Source organism: Pristis pectinata, chromosome 9 (genome assembly GCF_009764475.1).
Source record: "Pristis pectinata isolate sPriPec2 chromosome 9, sPriPec2.1.pri, whole genome shotgun sequence".
Lineage (NCBI taxonomy): Eukaryota > Metazoa > Chordata > Chondrichthyes > Rhinopristiformes > Pristidae > Pristis > Pristis pectinata.
The window spans coordinates 54,293,802-54,303,517 of NC_067413.1; the positions used below are offsets into that span (position 1 = coordinate 54,293,802).

Genomic DNA, 9,716 nt, shown 5'->3' on the forward strand with positions numbered 1-9,716 from the left:
GTGTAAAAATGTTGCCACTCAATTTCCAATTAAATCTCTCCCTCTCACCCTAAACCTATGTCCTCTAGTTCTTGATCCCCCAACCCTGGGAAAAAACTGTCCCCATTCACCCTATCTATGCCCCTTATGATTTCATACACATTCCTCATGATTTTATAAATGCCCCTCGTGATTTAATACATCATCACATATATATGGTGTAACAAGTTAGACGACAATGACATGTTGGATTTTGGTCCTAAAGGACTATCTGCCACCATGATTAGTAAGGAATTCATAGTGATTTCATTGGGCAGCTACTGGAAGGTAGACTGTCTTGTTCAATAAAGTGAAACACTCTAAAAATGGAGAATACTAAAGATTTATTAATCAGAAACAGAAGTATTGTTGTATTTCATCGGAAAGGTAATAAAAAATACTTGAAGACAAAAGCAGAAAAACTAATGGATGCTTAAGTTTCCAATTCATTTCCGCACCCCTCTGAAAACTGCTCGAAGTGTCTGATTCCGGAAAGAGCAACCATTCTTTCTCTCACAGTCTTGCCAAGTTCCAAAGCAGCACCTTAGGGCTTATCAAGAAGCCTTTATTATTGTTGTCCTCAGGAACATGAAAACATGAGAAAGGAGAGGAGAAATAGAAGATGACTGTTCTATGTTCTTATGATCAGGAGGTTGGAAGTCAGATGGGCAGTGGATTCCCAGAACAATGGCTCATTTTAATTAAGAGGAGTGTCATAGACATAGAGTCATACGGCACAGAAAAGGACACTTTGGCCCAACTGGTCCATGCCATCCAAGCTAGTGCCATTTGCCCCCGTTTGGCCAATAACCTTCTAAACTCTTCCTATTAATGTACCTGTCCAACTGTCTTTTAAAAGTTCTTATTGTACCTGCTTCAACCACTTCCTCTGGCAGCTCATTCCATATACATAGCACTCCCTGTGTAAAAAAGTTGCCACTCAAGTTCCAATTAAATCTTTCTCCTCTCATCTTAAACCTATGTTCTCCAGTTCTTGATTCCCCAACTCTGGGAAAAAGCCGGAGTGCCTTCACATTTTCTGTGCCCCCGATGATTTTATACACCTCTCTAAAATTCCCCTCAGTCTCCTACGCTCCAAGGAAAAAAAGTCTAGCCTGTCCAACCTCTCCCTATAACTCAGTCCCTCAAGTCCTGGCAACATCCTTGTAAATCTTTTCTGCACCCTTTTCAGTTTAATCATATCTTTCCTAAAGCAGGGTGACCAAAACTGAACACAAATGTACAGCTGGATCTTGGGGTCCAAGTCCATAGCTCCCTGAAATTGGCCACACAAGTCGATAGGGAGGTAAAGAAGGTGTATGGCATGCTTGCCTTTATTAGTTGAGGCACTGAGTTCAAGAGTCAGGAGGTTATGTTGTAGCTTTATAAAACTCTGGTTAGGCTGCATCTGGAGTATTGCATTAAATTCTGGTCATCCCATTATAAGGAAACATACTGAGGCTATGGAGAGGATGCAGAAGAAGTTTACCAGGATGCTGCCTGGATTAGAGGGCATGGGCTATAAGGGGAGGTTGGACAAACCAGGATTGTTTTTGTCTGGAGCAGTGGAGGCTGTGAGGAGACCTGATAAAAGTTTATAAAACTGTTAGAGGCATAGATCGGGTAGACAGCGTGTATCTTTTTACCAAGGTCGAAATGTCTCACACTAGAGGGCGTGCATTTAAGGTGAGGGGGGAAGTTCAAAGGACATGTGCAGAGCAAGGTCTTTTTATATATACGCAGAGAGTGGTGGGTGCCTGGATTGGGCTGCCAGGGGGGTGGTGGTGACAGAGACAATAGAGGAATTTAAGAGGCTCTTAGATTGGCACATGGAACCATAGAAAAATAGAAAAACTACAGCACAGAAAATAGGCCATTCGTCCCTTCTAGTCTGTGCTGAAACATTATTCAGCTAGTCCCATTTACCTGCCCCCAGCCCATACCCCTCCAGACTTCTCTCGTCCATGTATCTATCCAATTTACTCTTAAAAGTTAAGAGCGAGCCCGCATTTACCACATCAGACGGCAGCCCATTCCACACTCCCACCACTCTTTGAGTGAAGAAGTTCCCTCTAATATTCCACCTAAACCTTTCCCCTTTCACCCTAAAGCCATGTCTTCTCCTACTTATCTCTCCTAATCTAGGTGGAAAGAGCCTACTTGCATTAACCCTGTCTATGCCCCTCATCATTTTATAAACCTCTATCATATCTCCCCTCATTCTTCTCCGCTCCAAGGAATAAAGTCCTAACATTTTTTTTAAATTTTTTGTTTTAAATTTTATTTACAGCATGGTAACAGGCCCTTCCAGCCCAACGAGTCTGCGCCGCCAATTTTAAACCCCAAGTTAACCTACCCATACGTCTTTAGCATGTGGGAGGAAACTGGAGCACCCGGCGAAAACCCAGGCAGACAAGGGAGAACATACAAACTCCTTACAGACAGCGTCGGGAATCGAACCCCGATCGCTGGCTCTTTAATAGTGTCACGCTAACCGCTATGCTACCGTGCCGCCTCATGCTCAATCTTTCCTTATAATTCAAATCCTGAAGACCCGGCAACATTCTTGTAAATCTCCTCTGCACTCTTTCAATCTTACTGACATCCTTCCTGTAGTTCGTTGACCAGAACTGCACACAATATTCTAAATTTGGTCTCACCAATGACTTATACAACCTCACCAAAACATTCCAACTCCTATGCTCAATACCTTGATTTATAAATGCCAGGATTCCAAAAGCCTTTTTTACAACCCTGTCTACCTATGACTCTACTTTCAAGGAATTATGTATCTGAACTCCCAGATCCCTTTGTTCCTCCGCACTCCTCAGTGCCCTACCATTTACTGTGTATGTCCTCCCTTGATTTGTCCTTCCAAAATGCAACACCTCACACTTGTCTGCATTAAATTCCATCTGCCATTTTCTGGACCATTTTTCCATTTGGTCCAGATCCCTCTGCAAGCTTTGAAAGCCTTCCTCACTGTCCACTACACCTCTAATCTTAGTGTCATCCGCAAATTTACTAATCCAATTTACCACGCTATCTTCTAGATCATTGATATATACAACAAACAACAATGGCCCCAACACAGATCCCTGAGGCACACCACTAGTCACAGGCCTCCAATCTGAGAAACAACCATCCACAACCACTCTCTGTCTTCTCCCACTCAGCCAATTTCGAATCCAGTTTACAACCTTTCTATGGATACCCATTGACTGAACCTTCTGAACTCATCTCCCATGTGGGACCTTGTCAAAGGCCTTACTAAAGTCCATGTAGACAACATCCACAGCCTTATCTTCATCTACTTTCTTAGTGACCTCCTCAAAAAACTCCACAAGATTCGTTAAACACTATCTACCACGCACGAAGCCATGCTGAGTATCCTTAATCAACCCTTGGCTGTCTAAATACTTATATGTCCTATCTCTCACAACACCTTCCAATAATTTACCCACTACTGATGTCAGGCTCACTGGCCTGTAATTACCCGGTTTACTCTTCGAGCCTTTCTTAAACAATGGAACAACATGAGCTATCCTCCAGTCTTCTGGCACCGCACCCGTGGCTAAGGACATTTTAAATATATCTGCCAGGGCCCCTGCAATTTCTACACCAGTCTCTCTCAAGGTCCGAGGAAATATCTTGTCAGGCCCAGGGGACTTATCTACCTTTATTCGCTGTAAAGCATCAAGTACCTCCTCCTTTTTAATCTCTATATGTTCCATGACACTAGTGCTTGTTTCCCTTCCTTCCATATCCACGATGCCAGTTTCCTGAGCAAATACTGATGCAAAAAAACTGTTTAAGACCTCCTCCATCTCCTGAGGCTCCACGCATATACGACCACTCTGATCTTCTAGGGGACCAATTCTGTCAATTCTGGATGTGCAAAAAATGGAGAGATATGGACCATGTGCAGATAGAATGGATTAAGTGGCATAAGCTTAATTATTTTGGCAAAACATCGGAGGCCAAAAGGCCTGTTTCTGTGCTGTACTGTTCTAAGACTCCAAGTACAGCCTCACCAGCATCTTGTACAACTGCAACATAACCTCCCAACGTCTATACTCAATGCCCTGACTGATGAAGACCAGCATGCCAAAAGCCCTCTTCACCACCCTGTGACTCCACTTTCAAGGAACCATGTACCTGAACTCCAAGGTCCCTCTGTTCTCCAACACACCGAAGGGCCCTACAAGTGTTAGTAACAAAATTAAACTAAGGGGGATAGTACTTTAGGAGGGGGGCAGGAAATTAGATGACCTGCAATTTGATGGGAATAGGTTCAGCGGAGCAGAACACCAGTCTCATAGATGCAAAAAGCTCCCAGCAGATGCAGGGAGCACAGGTGATAAACAAGAGGCAAAATTCAGGACCAAGCCACGGAAACCTTTGAGGAAGTTTGAACAGTTGGCCCAACTGAGGGACGAAGCAGAAATGAGAAGTGAGAAACCAACGAGGAACATTTGAACATTTAAATAAAAAGTTCAAATTTTCAATCAAAAGTGTAGTTAAAGAGAAAATTTGACCAATTTCAAAATAAGTGTTCAGCCACCCCAAAAAAAGCAAAGTACGCAACATCCTTGCCAACCAACAAAGCAAAAAAAACCCATCAGATTATCTGATCCTCATTCATTGACATTTGTTGGAGCTTGATGCTTGTAAACTGCGGGTATTTTTTACATTGTTACAGTTATTCGGGTGAAGCACAGAAATTTACTTACAATACGATAAAATAGGAAAGTAATCTATGAAGAAGATATAGAACACACAGCACAAGAAAATAGGAGCATAAGTAGGCTATCAGGCTCCTCAAGCTTGCCTCACCATTCAACATGATCATGGCCAATCTAAGCTGGCCTCAACTCCTTTTCTGTGCCAATTCCCCCTAACATTCAATATTACTTGATTTTTCAAGAGGTTATCTATCTCCAGCTTACATATATTTATTAATCTGGCCTCCACCAGCCTCAGAGGCAGAGAATTCCAGGGATTCACTACCCTCTGAGATAAGAAATTTCTCTATATATCAGTTTTAAATTATGGTCCTCTTACCATGCACAATATCCCCTTGCTTATGACTCTCCCCTTGGATAAAACATCTCAACATCTTCCCTGTCAAGGGCCCTTAGGATCTTATATGTTTGAATAAGGTCACCTTCATTCTTCTCACCCTCACTCCAAGGAATATAGATCCAAATTGTTTATTTCTCTTGATTGGATCCCCTCATCCCAAGAACTAGCCTGGTGAATCGCCTTTGGACTGCCTCCAATACTACTACATCCTCTTTAGGTAACAGGACCAAAACTGTGCACAGCATTCCAGATTTGGCCTCACTGACACCCTGTACAACCGTAACAAAACCTCCCTATTTTTAAACTCCAACTCCTTCATAATAAAGGCCAGAATGCTGTTCACCTTCTTGTTGGCTAACTTTTTATGATACATGCACAAGAAATCTCGACGCCTTGGAACTTCACTCATTTGCAGTCTCTCTCCATTTAGATAATAAACCACCTTTTGATTCCTCTTACTAAGTGCATGACCTCACACTTCCCCACATTAAATTCCATTTGCCAGGTTTTTGCCCAATCTCTCAATCTATCTATATCCCATTGCATAATCACAATGTCGTCATCGCAACATGCCTTTCCATCAGGGAATCCATCTGGAGGAATCTCTGAATCAGTGGATGTGTGAAAGAGAGGCAGAATGCTGGTGGATGGCAGAGTTGTTACAAGAGAGGTCTTAACACAAGAAACCTAACTAAAAGCCTGATTCTGGTTTGTCCACTTCTGGTTTCATTAAGTTGAGAGACAGACTTGAGAGAAGGATCAGTTAATTAAGTTAGCTAATGAAATTATGCACCACAAGTTCTACCAGAACGTTACATTTAGTAACTGCTTGCTCACTTTTCTAGGGTTTGGTAAACTCTGCAGCTGAAGGAAAGCCAATACATTAAGGATCCTGCAAGTAAACATACATCACTGTTTGTAGCTTAGGAGCAACAGACATGTTGGAAGTTTTTTTTTAAGATCGCTTTTGACATTTTACAGAACTTTCCTTTCTGGTGTTGCACTCGTTCCCTTGGTTTTCCTATCCCTTTCAATTTGACAACTATAATCATTTCCTTCTCATGGTCACAGGTGAACTCATTTGGCAGAATGCCCAATGCTAGGAGTTATGCAAATTAAAATTTATGAAAAAATGAGTGTACAGAATTCCTGCTGCTATGAGTTTTGAACATTAAATTGCACCAAAAAATGGGAGTGTTTGACCTTTGAGGCAGAACTTGCATCAGTTGACTGATAAGTTGACTTGTATCAATGACTGTGAACTCTTGGATGATAACTACATCAAAGAATCCAAACCAGCCAGTTAGCTCCTATATTTTTGTGATGGATCAATGTTATAAGTTAATTATGAAATTCTACTTTAGGATAGAATTTGTGAACTGTTATAACATTCCTTATTTCAAGAGACTGTACTTGGTTACAGGATTAATAGAATTATTGCATCACTGATATTTGTTTGTTTAACCCAAAATGAGATTTGATATTATGATATTCTATCACTTTGAAGACCTGGGGACAATTTTGTGGAAATATGGGACAGATTTGAAAATGAGAGAAGTCTGAGATGTTTCCTATTTATGTTATCAGTGTTTTGCAAGTAGTCAGAACCAGTGAAAAAACTCTTGAAATTTTATCTCATCAAGTCCCAAACATGTAAATATTCCAAAACAAGGAAGCAAAATTAAATGGAGGAAGAGGAATGGAAATCATGGCTAAACACAACACAGTGCTTATAGTGAATCATTTTGCATCACTAACTTCCGCATGAGACCTCTGATTCTTTGTTATTTCTTCTTGAAAAGCAAAAAAAAACTGCAGATACTAGAAATCTGAAGGGTGCAGAAAATACTCGCAGGTAGGCGGCACGGTAGCATAGCGGTTAGCGCAACGCTATTACAGCGCCAGTGATCGGGGTTCGATTCCCATCGCTGTCTGTAAGGAGTTTGTACATTCTCCCATGTCTGCGTGGGTTTCCTCCGGGTGCTCCGGTTTCCTCCCACATTGCAAAGACATACGGGTAGGTTAATTTGGGTTTAAAATGGGCGGCGCGGACTCGTTGGGCCGGAAGGGCCTGTTACCACGCTGTAAATAAAGTTTTAAAAATTTAAATTTAAAGGTGAGGCAGCCTCTGTGGAAAGAGAAACTGAGCTAATCCCTTCGGTCAATGACCTTTCATCAGTATTGGGAAAAGTTAAGAATCAAACATGTTTTAAGTTACATCTCCTCCAGATATGATTAACAACCTTTCAACTTCAGTAAGCACCAAGTTGCAATGAAAAATCTACTTGAAACGTTAACTCTTTTTCCCTCTCTACAGATGCCCCTTGATCTGCTAAGTATTTACAGCATTTTATCTTTTTATTTCCTCTTGAGTTGCCGTCCTTGAACTCAAAAACTACCTTTTAAACTCATCAAAAAAATTCGTTAGTAGTTTATGAAGAAACAAACATCAGTTTTAAATTTGCTTACCGTTTTCAGCTATTTTTGCAAGCAAACAACTGCATCTCTGATTATACCATTTATTTGATAAACTGGCATAAGTTACACACTCCAACAAAATGAAAATATTGTATTCTTTGAAGTAATCAACTAATATTTTAAAGATAGCACAGGTAAAAGTGAAGTTTCAAAATTAAATGAATTTCCTATTCCGTAGTCTAAAAGCCATTACTCAGCTGCACCCAAAAGTGTTTTCTTGAAAACAATGTAGTAATATTAAGCTTACCTGGTCCAGTAAAATGGGTTTTACTGAGAAGTAAGGCAGCTACAATTTCAAAAGTGTCTGCTACTCTGCACAGCTGGTTTAGGAGCTCAGAAGGAATTAACAGAGCTTCTTCCTGCTTTTACTGAGCTTGAGTGGGTTCACAAATTCTATTGGATATTACCAGCAGCCCTGCCTACTATTCGAGATAAATTCAGGGAACTCATTTTTTTTAAAGGTGCATAACCGAGAAGTGTTTGACAACCTTTAAATTACTGTGTTCTGCACTTCATGGGCTTTCATTCAGAGATTGATAGTTAAAGAAACGAGCCCTTTGGCCCAACTTGACCGTGCTGACCGAGATACCTATCTATGCTAATCCCATTTGCCTGCATTGGACTGTATCCCTCTAAACTTTTACTATCCATGCACCTGTTCAAATGCCTTTTAAATGTACCTGCATCCACCACTTCCTCTGGCAGCTCATTCCATACACCCACCAACTTCTATGTGGATGCTCTTTAAGTCTTTCCCGCTCAACTTAAACCCAAGCCCTCTAGTTTTAGACTCCCCTGCCCTGGGAAAAAGACTGTGAATATCTACCTGACCTATAATTTTATAAAGCTTGATAAGGTCGCCCCTCAGCCTCCTTCATTCCAGGGAATACAGTCCCAGACTTTCCAATCTCTCCTTATAACTCAGGCTCTCCAGTCCAGGCAACATTCCTGTGCATCTTTTCTGCAAGGTCTCGAGCTTAATCTCATCCTTCCTATAGCGTAGCCGACAGAACTACACACAAAACTCCAAGTGCAGTCTAAGCAATGATTTGTACAACTGTAACATGATGTCCCAACTCCTGGACTCAACGCCTCAGCTGATGAAGGCAAGCATACCATACACTTTACCACTCTGAATACCTGTGTCAGCACTTTCAGTACACTTTATGTACTTGTACTCCAAGGTCTGGCTGTATAATAACAGTCCCCTGGGCTCTGCCATTCATTGTGTATGTCCTGGCCTGGTTTGCTTCTGAAAATGCATCTCTTCTCACTTGTCTGAATTAAAGTCCTTCAGCCCTTGCCCAATTTTCCAGTTGATCTAGATACTGTGGTAATCTTAGACAACCTTCTTCACTGTTCACTATTTGCAGATGACAGCACCAATTTTGGTGGCATCTTCAAACTTGTTGATGATACCACCTACATAATTTTCTAAACCATTAATATATATGAGAAAAACTAAAGGACCCAGCATTGATCCCTGTGGCATACCACTGTTACAGGTGTCCAATCTGAGAAACAGCTCTCCACTACCATCCTCTGCATCCTACCACCGTGCGGGACCTTGTTCAAGGCTTTGCTAGAGTCCATGTAGACAATGTCCACTGCCCTGCCCATCCTTTCTACTCCTATCTTTCATCCTTCCTGCTTCCCCCTCCTGGTTCATTCCTGTTTTCCTCAGTGCTGTTTTGTTCTCTTGTCTTACCCATCTCAATTTCCTCTCCTTGAACACCTCCTCCTGTTTCCCCCAATTCTCTCCACTCCCAATTTGCCAGTTTGTTTTCCTACTTAGTGTGTTCTTCCCTCCCCCTTCCTTCCCTCTGATTTTTACTATCCTATCCCTCTCTCCTGCTTTCTTCCATTCTATTTCCTTGTTTCCTACTGTCCCCGTCCTGCTTTACCCTTTCCCTCCATCCCTTCCCCACTCTTTTTCTTGCCCTCGTGCTCTACTCTTTGATTTGCTTCTTGTGTTTTCCTCTGTCCTCATCCTGTTTCCTCTCTCCTATTCTCCCCTTGTTCTTTCTTCTCTCCTGTTCACCCGCCTCCAGCCCGCCATTACTGCTCCGTCGCCTCTCCTGTTCTCCACCTTCCTCATTCCCGCCCCTGCCACACTCTCAACTTTCACTGCTGCT

At 41.8% G+C, this 9,716-nt stretch overlaps 1 protein-coding gene across 6 annotated transcripts in view; it reads right to left on the reverse strand.

Moving 5' to 3' along the window:
* itprid1 (ITPR interacting domain containing 1) overlaps positions 1–7,929 on the reverse strand; it is a 130,808-nt gene extending 122,879 nt beyond the window's left edge. For all 6 annotated transcript variants that reach the window (XM_052023956.1, XM_052023951.1, XM_052023952.1 and 3 more), the window contains exon 1: positions 7,829–7,929. The gene's annotated coding sequence lies outside the window, so the exon portion shown is untranslated. The remainder of the gene's footprint in view (positions 1–7,828) is intronic.
* Between the last annotated feature and the right edge of the window lie 1,787 nt (positions 7,930–9,716).